The sequence below is a fragment of the Schistocerca nitens genome, chromosome 4 (assembly GCF_023898315.1).
Source record: "Schistocerca nitens isolate TAMUIC-IGC-003100 chromosome 4, iqSchNite1.1, whole genome shotgun sequence".
Classification (NCBI taxonomy): domain Eukaryota; kingdom Metazoa; phylum Arthropoda; class Insecta; order Orthoptera; family Acrididae; genus Schistocerca; species Schistocerca nitens.
Genome location: NC_064617.1, coordinates 837,811,776 through 837,827,822, shown reverse-complemented (window position 1 = coordinate 837,827,822; position 16,047 = coordinate 837,811,776).

Genomic DNA, 16,047 nt, shown 5'->3' with positions numbered 1-16,047 from the left:
CTACCAGAGATTCGACGAGGCTGATCTCAAGTAATATATTTTCATTGTACACAGATAAATTATAGAGAGAGAGAGAGAGAGAGTGAATGTAATTCTAGAAATTACTTACAATCCTCCAGTAGTATAATTGTTTGTCTGTCCTTTTACGGATCAGCCAATCATAATCCACGAAGCCCTGACTTTACTGTACTGATTCAGGCGTGAGAGTGAAGGAGCGATTTAGACGACAGTTACACTTCTGTACAGACAAACACTACACCAAGTTAGCGGCAAGCTGCATTCAACACACAAAGACTTTCATCACGATTCAAAACATCACAAAACAATAATAAGAAAGAGTTTTAATTAGATGTAGACTATAAGGAAGGAGAGGCACACAGCAGTCAGTCGCAGTCCCATTAGTATTTTTTACTCTTGTATAGCTAGATTTTGGCTATAAATAGCCTTTCTCGGTGCTAAAATACAAGGTAATTTACAGAACCAGAACTAACTTACTTTACATTGAATAATAAGTGGAACACCATGTCATCCAATAGCAGTTATCTTTTCTGGTCAACACACCATTTGAGTTACGATCCAATAAGCTTGCGGCAATATATGTCAGCATACAATCTTACTAGTGTACAGGAGGAAGGAAACTGAGGTGGTTGTTTACAAGTACAACAGCCTTAGTTTACGTTATGTAGTGCAAGTAACACACTTTAGGTTACAAATTAACTAACAAGTGTTTCATTTCAATACAGTAGTTTAAAAACTTTTTTTAAGTATCTAAAATCAGTACTTGCACATCACTTCGAAATATTCAGGAAATGCCAGTTTATAACGAGCCTGCTCATATCTTAGTGGTGAACCGATCTATCAAAACCTATGGAAAGGATCATTAATCGGTTCATACAACTGTCTCATACAAAACTGTTACATCACTTTAGAAATGGAAACTAAACAATTAAAAAGATTTTCTTGAAGATTGTCTTGATAAAATACATTTACATACCAATACAAAATTCGTCAACAACTAAAACCTAGCGTAGTCACTCATATCACAGCGGTCCAGTGATCTACCGAATATTTAATATAAAAGAAATAATATAATTCTTACAAATTATTTTATAAAGATCTGTTAACATCATAGTAAAATAATTAAGATCAACATGACAAGACTGATTTAATTGGGTAAATTTAATAAAACATACAAACGTCCTCTATAGCCGCAAAATTTCATACATAAATAAACAGTGTAGCTCTAACGGTGCTACGCTGTTTGCAGAAAGACGATAAAGCAAACTGCCATTATACCTAGCCTTTAAGGCTAAAATTCAATAGTGATTTACTTGTTAGGTGATCAAATACATACAGCGTTGGACAGTACCAACAAAATGGAACACAAAACGATACAATAATAATAATATGTTACGTTTTCACATACTAGCATGTGAAGTGTTGTCCTTTAAAGGCAGGCCGAAATTCCCATATTGCTTATAAGGACTATTATACTTCTATTATATTGAGTATTTAGTGGATCACTTAAGCATTATGATATAAATGACTACGCTACGTTTTAGCTTTTGACGAATTTCTGACTGCAATGTAAATGTATTTTATCAAGACGATCTTCAACAAAATCTTTTTAGTTTTTTAATTTTTTTTTCTAAAGTGCTGTAACAATTTCGTATAAGACAGTTGTATGAACCATGCAGCTCAGGTGCGGATGTTCTGTAAACAAAATCCTCTGAAACAAAGTAAGTAAACTGTTAAAGTTTAAGTGGGAATCGTTTAACAGCCTTCCGAGCATACAAACCAGGGTGACTTAATCACCGCAAACTGGTTCTAGAGGAGACAGGTGTACCGTTAGCGGTTGCAAGGGTGCTCTGTATATCAGCGAGACGTCTGTTCCTTTTCGTCACTGCGACTACTTATTGATCCTATCACGGTCTTCGGCCATCAGCATGCTCTCGCATAGCATTTCCACGTTGAGAGACCTTTTTAACTCGCGAATTGACACTTTTAGACACACCCATTACTGTTGCGCTGTATCATGTGTGAGATACAGAGGCGAGCAAGTGTGCCGGGACTTAGCCCAGGCCGGTCGAAGTGGCCGCGCGGTTCTGGCGCTGCAGTCTGGAACCGCGAGACCGCTACGGTCGCAGGTTCGACTCCTGCCTCGGGCATGGATGTGTGTGATGTCCTTAGGTTAGTTAGGTTTAACTAGTTCTAAGTTCTAGGGGACTAATGACCTCAGCAGTTGAGTCCCATAGTGCTCAGAGCCATTTGAACCATTTGAACTTACCCCAGTTCACTTCTACTAGTGCCGCGTCACCTTAACGCGCCTGTGCGTAATACACAAACTACTGCACTAAGGATGAAATTAAAAATTAAAGTAGCTTTTCCAAACTTTGTCAATATGTGCTTGAGTATACTAATGTTGAAACTATTAAATCTCAGAATTATCAGATGAATATGTTTCCCTAAATACATTGTTTTAAGAAAAAAACAAGCGGCGGTAAATAATAAAGCTATACAGCCATAAAGCTATACAGCCAAAAACTGTTCAGAATGTGCAAATGTATGTCGCAATCAACTGTTACAAATCTCAACTTGATCGGAGTAATATTTTGGTCAAAATCGGCGTTTTTACGAAAAATATATGTTAGACTCAGGAAGATGAAAACACGTATGAAGCTTCAGTTTGATATAAAAACTTTAACTATGTAACTCTGTTAAGCTATCTCTAATAGTTTTGAGGTAATTTACTAAAACTCTGGAACGATAACGTTCTTATTTGTAACAGATTAAGTATCATTTTTATAGATGATAGAAAGTTATTATTACAGCACTTGATTGCAACCATTAAATAATAAAGCTATAACAAGTTTCAAGACTTTAATGTAAACAACAATCAATAAAACGACTCTTAAAGAAGTAGTTCGGAAGTCATGTTCTACTGTTGGTTTCGTTCTAATAATTCTACCCGGAAAGTTTAAATGCAATCGAGCTAAATCTTTTTCTGTAATTGAAGCCAACTTAACTCTGTTCGCACAAAAATTACGGAGGTTTTAAATTGACTCACAAAAAATGGTTCAAATGGCTCTGAGCACTATAGAACTTAACATCTGAGATCATCAGTCCCCTAGAACTTAGAACTACTTAAACCTAACTAGCCTAAGGACATCACACACATCCTTGCCCGAGGCAGGATTCGAACCTGCGACCGTAGCGGTCGCGCGGTTCCAGACTGTAGCGCCTAGAACCGCTTTTTTTCATTTTGTTCGTTGTTGATCGTTGTGTTTGGTCGTTGCGGACGTCACATGACATCCGTTCAAGTTCGTTGTTGATCCTTTCAATCAGTTTTTTATCTCAGAGGCCAACCAGCTCTCTGACCGAACACGCTGAGCTACAGTGCCGGCTAACCGCTCGGCCACTCTGGCCGGCAAATTGATGCCGGTCGCAGGTTCGAATCCTGCCTCGGGCATGGATGTGTATGATGTCCTTAGGTTAGTTAGGTTTAAGTAGTTCTAAGTTCTAGGGGACTGATGACCTCAGAAGTTTAGTCCCATAGTGCTCAGAGCCATTTGAACCATTTGAATACCAAAACCCACGGGAAAGTCAATACCAGTGGTAGATTGTATTAAGCTGAATAAAAAGGTGGTCCACAATGCTCCAGATTTGCACACCTGCAAAAACACAGACCGAAGAAAGAATTTCAAGATACAATGATTATTTTCGTCCGTTTGCTGGTGCGCAGATATTTACCCCTTAGATCTTAAGCAGGCATACTATCAGATTCCGTTGGGTGACGGGTTGAAACATATCACCGCAATCACCACCAACTGGAAACTCGTTGAGTTAGTTCGTGTGCCATTTGCTCTTGCCACAGGTGCTGTCTTATTACATCAAAAATGGCTCCAATCACTATGGGACTTAACATCTGAGGTCATCAGTCCCCTTGACTTAGAACTACTTAAAGCTAACTAACCTAAGGACATCACACACATCCATAACCAAGGCAGGATTCGAACCTGCGACCGTAGCAGCAGCACGGTTCCGGGCTGAAGCGCCTAGAACCGCTCGGCCACAGCGGCTGGCGTATTACATCAGCTATTGGAATTATTGTTTTCTGATGTTAAATTTAAATTTTTATATCATTGTCTCGACGAGGTGGTGGTTTTTAACAAGCGTTCAGTATTTGCGGGAAGAGTTCATCAGCCTTAGACAGGCAAGGCTGGCTGTCAGACAACGCAAGATTAAACTGTATTTCCGGAAATTTCATTTTTGGGGCATATTGCGTCCCCAGGGTGAAGTGCGAGTACATGTGAATTGTGCCTGGGCTATTTGAGTGTATCCACCTCCTCGAAATTCTGATGACCTAGCCAAAAATTTTGGGACTGTGCATTTCTTCAGGAAATTTATTCCATTATCTACCCAGTTGGGCACAATGTTTAACGAATTGTGCAAGAAGGGGTGCAAGCTTGTGTGAGAGGAGTTGTAGCAAATGACTTTTATGGGGTTGAAGGGCTCCCTAGTGTGCGCTCCCTTATTGGTAAATCCCAATTTTGAGAGACTGTTCTTGTTCAGAAGGAGGCCTCCATGTTAGGGATTGAGCCGTGTTTCTACAGAAATGTTTGGAAGGTAGGCGGCCAGTGTCATGTGCATGTAGGGAAGCACTGCAGCTGGAAAAAAATCCTGTTTATAGGATGGAAGCCTTGACTGTAGTGTTTGCGTTTGAGAAGTTTCGGTTCTGCCTAGAATATTGACCATTCCAACTCGAGACCGACAGTCAGGCTTTGAGCTTGGTGTTACCGAGACTTAACCACACGAGAGAGTAGCTACATGCTAACTCGAGACCGACAGTCAGGCTTTGAGCTTGGTGTTACCGAGACTTAACCACACGAGAGAGTAGCTCATGCTCCACCCGTATATCAGAATTTCAATTTGAGAGGGATGTAAGGAGAACCAATATTGTGATTGTATTGTAGGTGGATTTAGGAGAAGATTCCAAGGGAATGTTTCAGAGGGTAGAACTGAAATCTTAGAAGGGCAAGATAATGAGACTCGAGTAGTTAATCCTATATTAGCAGATTTTCCAGAATTGTTTAAGAACAATGGAAAGCATCAGGAAGAGGATCCCATAAGGTACAAGCTGGTCAAGGTGGAGGTGGTGAAGCCATTCACTCTAAGGCAGGGGCGGGCAGGAATCCTGCACATGTGCGGTGCACTTGCACGCGTGCAGTTAACAGGTGTTCCGCGTGCACACAGGGGCAAGCTGGCCACCCGCTTATCTCCCATCCCCACCATACCTTCTGTCTGCGCTCCTTCCTCTGTAATACGTTTTGTTTCCTAGCTTGCTTTATTGAGTGAATGAATAAGGTTAGTAGGAGTGCTTGAAAGAAATCATGGTTTGAAAGAGTACCTATTACCTACGATACGTTTTATTTAATTATCACAGGTGGAGTTTACAATACGTTTAATATCTGGAACAAAATTTCTACGTACAGACAAACACAAACAGTTACGTAAATTTTCATCACTGATGTTTGCTCTTAACCGAGACTTATTAATTCAGCAAATGGTTTTCCAGCTCTCGCTATATTAAGCGCAGTCTTATAACTTGCACATACCGCTGGGCTATTATTGTTGTCGTCCTGAAAACTTGAAAACAGTGCTCCATAAAATGTCAAATCAGTTAGATGAGAGACATGACGAGAGAAAGTCGCAGATCTCTCGTGACAACAGCAACTACGACTAGTTCAAATGGCTCTGAGCACTATGGGACTTAACTGCTGTGGTCATCAGTCCCCTAGAACTTAGAACTACTTAAACCTAACTAACCTAAGGATATCACACACATCCATGCCCGAGACAGGATTCGAACCTGCGACCATAGCGGTCGCGCGGTTCCAGACTGTAGTGCCTAGAACCACTGGGCCACTTCGGCCGGCCAACTACAACAGATTCATCTGGTATCGTCAGGTCGCTCTTCTTAAGCTCAGTCAATTCCCCATCCGCTCAGAATCCGACAATAAATTGTACTCGTTCTTGTGAAATTTATTATAATGGCCTTCAATACTAAACTTCCGTTGACCAGCGAGAATACTGCCACATATTAAACATTTCAAATTTTCACGTTTTTGCACAAAGAAAAAATGATTCTCCCATTACTTTTTAAAAGATAGCAAATCTCCACTTCTCCGTTTCTTGAAATACAACGTTCACTACATAGTGTTCGCTTCGCATCAACGTCCGCAGCTTAGCCTGGCACTACACTGCCGCAACCTGCCGGCTGTCGCCACAGCCGCGGTCGACGCCTGCACGCGAGCAGCACACGTGCAGCGCTGTGCGCTCATGAGCCGCGTGCAACGTTTGCCCCCCCCCCCCCCCCCCCCTGCTCTAAGGAATGGTACAGTATATTGCACCACGAGAGGTAGCCACCGTACCAGGGTAGTCGTTCCGCGGGATTGGTTACCATGTTTCTCTCCCATTGTCATCAGTTGTTGGTGGGTGTAAATCTCGGGGTATACAAGACATGTGCAAAGAGCAGAGAAGTGTTCATTTGCAAACGGATGGACGTAAAAATTACGGCTTTGGTGCGGACATGTAAAAGTTGTTCCTTAGTAATGTGCTACATGATTCTGAACAGGCTTCGCTGGCGACCAAGCCTGTTGAGAAACAATTGGAGAAATTATATACCAACCTCGTGATCCCCTTACCGCGTTCGCGATCTGGAAACAAGTATGCATTGGTGTGCCTTCGATAGATTTTCAAGGCTGTTTCATACGCAGACTGCGATGTCAATGGCAATATACTGATTGAAGGGGATATTTGGTGCTTTCAGTCCATGCCAGACCTTAACTTCTGATAATGCGACGGCGTTTAAGTCCAGGGCGTCCAAGCAGTTCTGTTTATGTCCAGGAATTAAGAATTTCACAATCACTCCCTACAATTCCAACCATCATTTGATGAAAGCGTTAACCACAATCTGCGTTGTGCTTAGATCAGTTAGATCATTTCCGCTGGCATGTAATCTTAGAGTGGCTGATGTATGCGTTCATTGTCTAAACACGAACCGCACAGGGGTACTCCAGCAGGAATAACGTTTGACTTTCCGACAAATTCCTCATTATCCAATCTGTGGCCTAATGATGAACTGTTGCCGAGTAAAATATAAACTAGAGAAATTAGAGAGAAGTGGAGTAGCGTACGTAAGAGCATCTTAGCTGTCCATGGTGAGGTGACAGACTTTTATAACTGAGGGACACGCCCACATATGTTCAAAGATGAGAGATGAGCAAGGCAAATACGAAGGTGATGCCTACGCCGCGCTTTCAGTGATCCTGCCAGCTTATCAGTTTAGTGACACCCGTCATAGTCATTTTGAAAGATTTAACCATAGCAAAGGACCACAGGGCCTATGTATATCAACTTGAGTATAACCGAACCGATGCATAATTTCACTTTCTACGTCTTAGTTGTAAGCTGTTATTTCGATTCCTTACGTAAGTGCTTTCCTTATATAAGGTTGACCTTACAGTGTTTTGCTCCCTGATTTGTGGAGGGCATTGTGAAGAATTTCGGAGGGGGGACTGTGCCGTCAATTGTGGCGCAATCGGGTTTCACGCTTGATTTGGTGGCACAACACACAAGAGGCCATAAGCAAAGCGAAGCGAATTCTGGGAGCGCCACCACCTCCCGGCGGCAGGTAGCCGCGGTAGAGTGGTGGAATGGGAATCGGCCAGATAACAGAACACTACCAGCGGCTTGGAGGGCGACGACCACCTACTCAAGAGAAGAAGCAATGTGTGGCAGAACAGCGTGGCAACCTGGCGGATGGACGGTAGAAGCTGATAGGCGTTTACTGTCAACACTGAGCATCGTTCCGGTTCGAGCAGCAGTTGGTGCCCTGCTTTGCGAATCCAGGGAATGCAGCACAGCCGGTAGTGAAGAGCTGCTAACTATGACGTGTTTTCCACCACCACAGTTACAGGTGTTTCTGTTTCCTGTGGTAAGGACTGACTATAGCGCATACGAGTGAAGCAGAGCATAGCTACTTGAATTCGCTATTGATTACGAGGTGAAATACAAGAAGACAGCTTTTGGGCTTAGTGTTTTAAGCTGAAAGAGTACTGGCTGAAGAAAGTGTGGCTGGTGAAAATTCCAGTATCACTCCTGCTGGACTTTATTGCTGTACTGTACCAGTATTATGTGTCCATAACTTTTGTTCTTTGTGGCTCGCAGTGCCAAGCATGTCTTCTAGTGCCGGCCGCGGTGGTCTCGCGGTTCTAGGCGCTCAGTCCGGAACCGCGCGACTGCTGCGGTCGCAGGTTCGAATCCTGCCTCGGGCATGGATGTGTGTGATGTCCTTAGGTTAGTTAGGTTTAAGTAGTTCTAAGTTCTAGGGGACTGATAACCAAAGATGTTAAGTCCCATAGTGCTCAGAGCCATTTGAACCATTTTATGTCTTCTAGTGATATGATTATTACGAATTTCAGCCAACTTCACTGCATTAAAAGGTTTCTATTTTATAAATTAATTACGATACATATACATAACGAAAAAGAAGAAAACAACAAATGTAACTACAACTTATCTAAGAAACATTTCAAAAAATTTAACAAATTATTCAACAAAACCGATATCGCCTTTGCGTCTCAAAACACGCTCAGCGTCAAACACAAAATCCACAAAGTCAGCTCGAAAATTCTCATACACAACTCCGGAATTCACATAGTTTCATCTAACACACGCCACAAATTCTACATAGAACAAGCCGGTAGAAACTTCAAAATGAGATACGAAGACAACACCAGAAAAATGAAAACAACCCATCCACATTTTTTCAACATCTACAAACAGAAAATCACGACGTAAAACTTATAAACGAACAACTAGAAATCCTTCATATTACACAGAAAGGAGCATTCATGAATATCCTTCAGGCAACAGAGATACATTTACATGCATACAGCAACCCTACAAATTTACTGAACTAACAAAACGACCTAAAGCAGAAAAAATGCAAAGAAAACTTTATTCACATTATAAATCAATAAAACGGGTAAGTAAAAAATCGGAGATGTTAAATAACACATATCTATAGTAACACAGACAACAACAGGAAGAGTATAAAACAAAGACACATCACCAACATAAATTATAGACAATAACAAAGTTATTACGAAATAATAAAAATGTGAAATAAAAATCTCAAACTCTACACAAAAAAGTAATTATAACCAAACCCATAAAAATAATAAAAAACATCTGAATTTCCACACATCACTTTTTTGGTTCTGGGGTGGGATCTGTCATTGAGTTTATTGTATGCTTTCACTGTGCATAGCAATTTGTGTACCCTAAAATATGTCCTTGTGTTGTAGCCTGAATGACCTCACAGGGTGTGATGTATTGACATTCTGTCCCTTGTATTAGACACTAGTGTGTTGTTAAACTGAGTATTCATTTGTACCTCATTATTGTAATGTTGACTGGTTACATTGGGATAAGTTAATTAAAGCCGAATTACTTTATTATTTCGTAGGTCTTATTTCGTGTTTCTAAGTGCTGAATTATTTGGTCGTTGCTTACTCTGCATGTGATGTGAACCGTTTGTATTTATTAATAAACTGATTGTGTTATTCTACCGCTGTATTCTTTGATCGTTGTTTATTCTGTTCTGCATATGCTCTGGATTGTTAATACTTATTATCAGATTGAATTACATTTGCTCAAGGAGTTACGCCAACACATCCCTTGCTACTTACACAGACCCATTACTTACAGCTTCACATAACAAAGTTATTAACATTAATATGTGAAGTTGTTTATAAAAACAATAGCATGTTACACAGACACGATACTTCTGCGTACAGCGCACAGTTAAGTGAATCTTGAAGGAAGCTGTAAAATGACCACGTTTACAGAATTTTTTAACAGAGGCACAAATTTTTATCAATAAACTATTGAATAGCTCATAAAATAGTACCAAAACAAAGAGTTGTTCACTTACACTCTAAAGATTAGTGCCAACATAAAAGTTTTGTCCTATTATCCCAAATATTTATGCTTATCTTTCGAAAATTTAATAAGTTTTAAGAGGACTATTTGACTAAAGTTCTATCGTAGCAGCAAGCTGGATAAAGACATGAAGTTCACTAGTTTTTTGCCGCTCCGTTTATGATTTATAAAAATTTAAATAAAATCTGACCACTCAGTGGTGTTTAGCGTTCAATAAGATAATATCAGACTGCAAAATATCCGAAAGTGTATGTAATGTATATGTGAAATACTTAAGGGTTGTAAAATACAGAATCGTAAGAGTGATTGTGTAGTTGTACGATATTCTCTTGAATTAGTAGTTTGTCATAGGACCAAGTGTTTAAGTAGACTGGCAGATCATGATTCGTGCTCTTTCGATGTTCGCATCATGGTGGGTAAGGCTGTTTGGTAGGATGAACTGCATGTGCTTAAGTATTTGTTGGTTCTTACAATTACTCTCTGAGACAAAACAAGCATCCATCCGAATGGGACTGAAACCGGTAGATGTCGTGTACATGTAAAGATAAACAAATTATTACAATTTCAAAAAAATTGGATGAATTATTCAAGAGAAAGAGCTTCACAAAATGAGCACGTCAGTAAAGCGTTGGTCCACCTCTGGCCCTTATGCAAGCAGTTATTCAGTTTGACATTTATTGATAGAGTCGTTGAATGTCCTGTCGAGGGATATCATCCAATTGGCGCATGTGATCGTCCAAACCCAGAGGTGGTTGGAGGGTCCTGCCCACAAAGCTCCAAACGTTCTCAACAGGGCTGAGATCCGGCGACCTCGATGGCAGGCATAGGATCTGGCAAGCACGAAGACAAGTAACAGAATCTCTCACCTTCTCTGGGTGAGCACTATCTTGCTGAAATGTAAGCCCAGGATGGCTTACCATGAAGGGTAACGAAACGGGGGACAGAATATCCTCGACACACCGCTGTGCTACAAGGGTGGAGTGGGTGACAACAGATGGGGTCCTGCTATGAGAAGAAATAGCGCCCCAGACCATCACTCCTGATTGTCGGTCCGTATGGCGGCTGAAAGTGTTGTTGGTATTCTGTCGCTTTTCGGAGCATCTATAGACACACCTTCGTTGGTATTCGAGCTCAGTTCGCAGCGTGACTCATCACTGAAAACAGTTCTACTTCAGGCAAAGAGATTCCACGCCGAAGACGTGTCTTGAGATGTCCTGGACAGTGATGGGATACCAAAGTGATTGTCGTATGGGCCGACATCCAGGTCTGAGGTGCCATTTCTTTTCATAGCAGGATCGCTTTGGTTGTCATCAGCGACACCCTTACAGCACAGCGGTAGTCCGACGATTTTCTACTCCCCGTTTTGTTGTCCTTCGTGCGAAGCCACCCTGGACTTACATTTCAGCAGGATCATACTCGCCTGCACACTGTGTATCTATTACTTCTCTTACTGCTTGCTGAACCTTACCTTGGCCAACAAGGTCACCAAATATGTCCCCAACTAAGAACATTCGGGACATTATGGGCAGGGCCCTCCAACCATTGGACAGAATTTGGCACCATATCCTTCAGGAGGATATCCAAGAATTCTATCAGTCAATGCCGAGCCGAATAACTGCTTGCATCAGCGCCGGAGGTGGACCAACGCTTTACTGAGTAGCTCAATTTGTGATGCTCCTTCTGTTGCATAAATTATTCAATGTTTCTGAAATTGTAATCATTTGTTAGTATGTATGTGTACATCACATCTACCAATTTCTATTCCACTTTCATAATTCCTACTTGAAATTTTTTGAGTTTGTTTTGATATGCAGTTCTTCGGGAGTTAGAAGTATTTTGTTGTAACGGTTTGAGACTTAGAAATGTGAGTGCTGGTATAGCTATAAGTGACTGAACTTTTCGGAAGGTGAATTCGTTTTTGTACATAGTCTTGAATGAAGTTACTGACCTTCGGTACTTTAATTGACTTTCTGTGATTTGGTACATTCGTTACTGCCTGCGAATGCTCTGGCTGCTCTGCTAAGTTAGTCATTTTATTTTTTACTTTTTTACTGTGTATAAATATCAGCCTATGTAAGGCCATCATTCGAAGTAACTTTTTGACTGATTCGAATACATTTGTAGTAACCTTTAATCATGTGATTAAACTACATCATTATCCTTGTGGATCTTTCCTTTATTATCTCCTTTATTTTATTAATCCATTTATTAACGTTAAATAACATTTTAACTGTTTGTCTCTTAATGCGCCTCGTGATGGACCTATGCTTCTATATGGGCTTAAAGCAACATTGCATGACGGGACTGCTTTTGTACAAATGAGCCGAATACAAAAGTTATGTACTCATCTACTGCTGGTTATTGATCCCAACAGGTGGTTAATTTCACATCATTTTTTCGTTAACAGTCCCAGTGAAGATGCAAAGTGAATTAGCAGATGTAGCAGCCAAGGATGTGCGTTAGCGGTAGGTAATTGAGTGCGCCCTTCGTCTACACGCTATCGCCTCATCGTTGACGCGTGGAGTCACGCGTGGATAAAAAGAAGAGGCGCTGAAAGCGACGGACAGTAGTATCTTGCACCCTGGAAGGTCAACAGTGCGGCAGTGGCGTGCCTCCATCCAACCACACAGACAAGATGAAGATCTTCAGACTCGTTTTCCTATAGGGCATAGTTCCTGGCCCAGAGTGAAAACTCTCGAATGTGTGGTGCAAATAACAGTGCGCCACATTTTAGTTGAGTGTGTTTTACATTCAGACAAAAGAGCAGCAGCTAATTTACCTCCTCATTTGCTTCTTATTTTTACCTACAGTGGGAATAATGTGGCAAATTTTTTAACGCATGATACAACTTGGAGAAATGTCTCGGTTGCAAATTAATTTATAACCCGTTACGCGTTTCGAGACATGTTCATCAGAACACAGCTATGGGGAGAACAAAAAAATCCATTATAAGAAACGCTAATGAAAATTTCTTTTCATCCATAACACAACAATTTCTACTCATACTTACAATAATATACAAAGCAAAGCTAGCAAAAGAGAGCACGCAAGTCACTGACAATCATACTTTCATACCTGTGGAGTCAAGTGACAGACTGCCTAAGGAGCGACAACATACGGATGACAAAAACATTACAGACACAACACAGCGTTAACAATCATACAAACAATAAACTTATTATCAAAGAATACAACCATTGTGAACAAATTGAACGATTAACTGTTACATTAAGCCACAACTAAAGAAAAGCGGTACAAGTGTAATGCATTAAAACACCACGGTAATAAAATATTACAGAAAAATTTGTGTAAATGGTGACAATATATTCTCTAGAGGTATGAGAGTCTTACTGTCAGTGAATTTTGTGCCTACTTTCGTGAGCTTTACTTTGTATTTGATTGTAAGTTTGAGGAGAAATTGCAGTGTTATGGATGAAAAATTTTTTCATTAGAATTTCTTATGATGTATATCTTGTCCTGGTCACTCTGATGATGATGATGATGATGATGATGAAGATGATGTTGTATCGTTACGCCTAACAGTGAATAAATTAATTTGCGATTAAGACATCTCCAAAATTGTATCCTATGCCAAATCTGAACAGTCGCTTGCCTCAAATATGGAAGAATTTCCGAATCAAGTGATGATAGACAGTTTTTTTAAGATTCTGTGTAACGTCCGACGACTTGTTCCCTTCGATTTTATGGAATTGTTTTTCATGTATTATCAACGTGGCTGGCTCATCGGCGCTTTTTATAATTTATCAGCCAGCCTCATCACCCTGTGTATTTGTTTTAACTTTCTTCTTGTATTACTCGTTTTTTAATTACAAGATTTAAAACATTCGACGAAATGTACTGTATCATAAAGGATGTGAAATAGTGTGATTGTGCCGGTGCACATGTGGGAGACTGGGAGAAGAGTTGGTGCAGTTCTATGAAAGATCGACGTTTACTTCTTTATAATATTTTAGATGTGTTAACCACATTCGTTTCTACTAATATTACTCAGATCGCTGATAAGCTCGTCGTTGACCACCAATAAACCAAAAAACAAAAACACATTTCTTTTCAAAATTTCGACCTCTTGGTTTATTAACTAAAGATGCTGTTCATAGGTTAAAAAATAATACAATGCGGGCAGTGGCATTTGCCTGTTGACTCAAGGTTCAAAAAAATGGCTCTGAGCACTATGGGACTCAACATCTTAGGTCATAAGTCCCCTAGAACTTAGAACTACTTAAACCTAACTAACCTAAGGACATCACACACACCCATGCCCGAAGCAGGATTCGAACCTGCGACCGTAGCAGTCCCGCGGTTCCGGACTGCAGCGCCAGAACCGCTAGACCACCGCGGCCGGCCTCGACTCAAGGACTACGCCAAAATTCTTTTATGTGTTTCATTCTCCCCTGTTTCACTTTTGGATGTCTTTCTTGCAACAATCACACAAATGCAGTTTATCACAGGATAATGCCTCAGAAGCCTCACTGTTTTCGATTTACTGATACTTTGACGGAATAGTGATGCTAGATCAGCCGTTTCGCAAAGAAAAGCCTCGAAAATATGCCTACTGTCAATAAAATCTTGTAAACGTCTTGCGCTAAAATGTTTTGTAATAACTACTAAAAAAATACGGTGCTACATACTGCATTCGAAAGGTAAAGACGTTTACTCTCGGCCACATAAATCTTTCTCCACCACCTAATATAGCTGCCTATCTGGAAGAGCTTATTTCCAGTTTAGAAAAGAATAGGTCACTTCTTAACGTAATCTCTCTGCAGCCATGCACATTTTTCACAACATCGACATCATGATTCCATGCCCGCTGCGAACGCTTCTTTAGGAATCACATGCATGTTTCTTCCACCGTCACAGTTGATGGAAAGAAAGCTCCGTTCGTGCCATCATCATGTCAACTTTGCCTGGCAACGTGCCGCACGCGTAGCCCTAGAGTCGTCCGCATTCGTGGCACTCACCTACAGTACACTATTCTCCATGTCAGGTATCAAAAACAGTCTTCACTCTCACCGCTGCTGATAGAGTACGAAGTTCCATGCAGTGTTGTCTTCTCAGTCACGTATTTAAAACGAATGCACGCGTGTTTTAAAACAAACCGCATGTTTATCTCTATTTCCAGTCCTGAGGAAAAAAATCGGAGGTCTTATAACTTGAATGCATGTCGTTGCATTCGCTACACTTTTATTCTAGTGCATAATTAGCTTATGTCGGCAGAGTTGCCAAACGACTGTTCAGGCACGTGGCTTAGGAGGGACCACCTGTCGTGATGATCGGGCTTAAGATTTGCAACTGGCTGAAAACAACCTCCAGCGGGGAGAGATGAAAGTTGTTCTCGTAAACGTCGCCCTTTTCCCTGTGGTGCCGATAAACATGTTACGGCGGAAGGCGGGCCTCCCAGGGGTAGCTGCTGCAACTCCTAACTTGGTTGGTAACTCGCGGAGAAAATATCTTTCACCATCGTTCCCCCCAATCTTATAATAGTGTTGAGTGCTTTCTCTCGTCAGCTCAAGGGAATAGGCCTAACTTCCGATTCTTAGTCAGTAGAAAGAGGTAATCGGATGGGACGCGAGGCAATAAATCTTGCGGTAGGTGACTGTGTTGAAGTTAGCAGTAACTAATACCGCTTTCTTGCGAAACGCATTATAACAGCGCGTGCTGTGCAGTCACTGTAATGGAGATAAATTACTGCAGCCTTAGTAATTGAATTCTGATGTGGACAAAACCGAACGCCTGCATGCTTTTGACAGCAGGAACTACCAGATAATAGATTTGAATGGGTTCAGCTCGCGGCTATAAACAGAATACTATAGAAAATTACAAAACTGCTGAGGAAGTAAACGGACGAATAAATACTGCACCTAATTGTAAATTCAAAAAACGCCATCTGTGCAATCGCGAGAGTAGTCATTGTTTCGGGCCGAGTGCGGAAATTCGATGGGGTTTGAGGAGAGGCTCAAAAGATATGTACCGAGCGATGTAGCGCAGTTGTCAGCACGCCGGACTCACATTCGGGAGGGC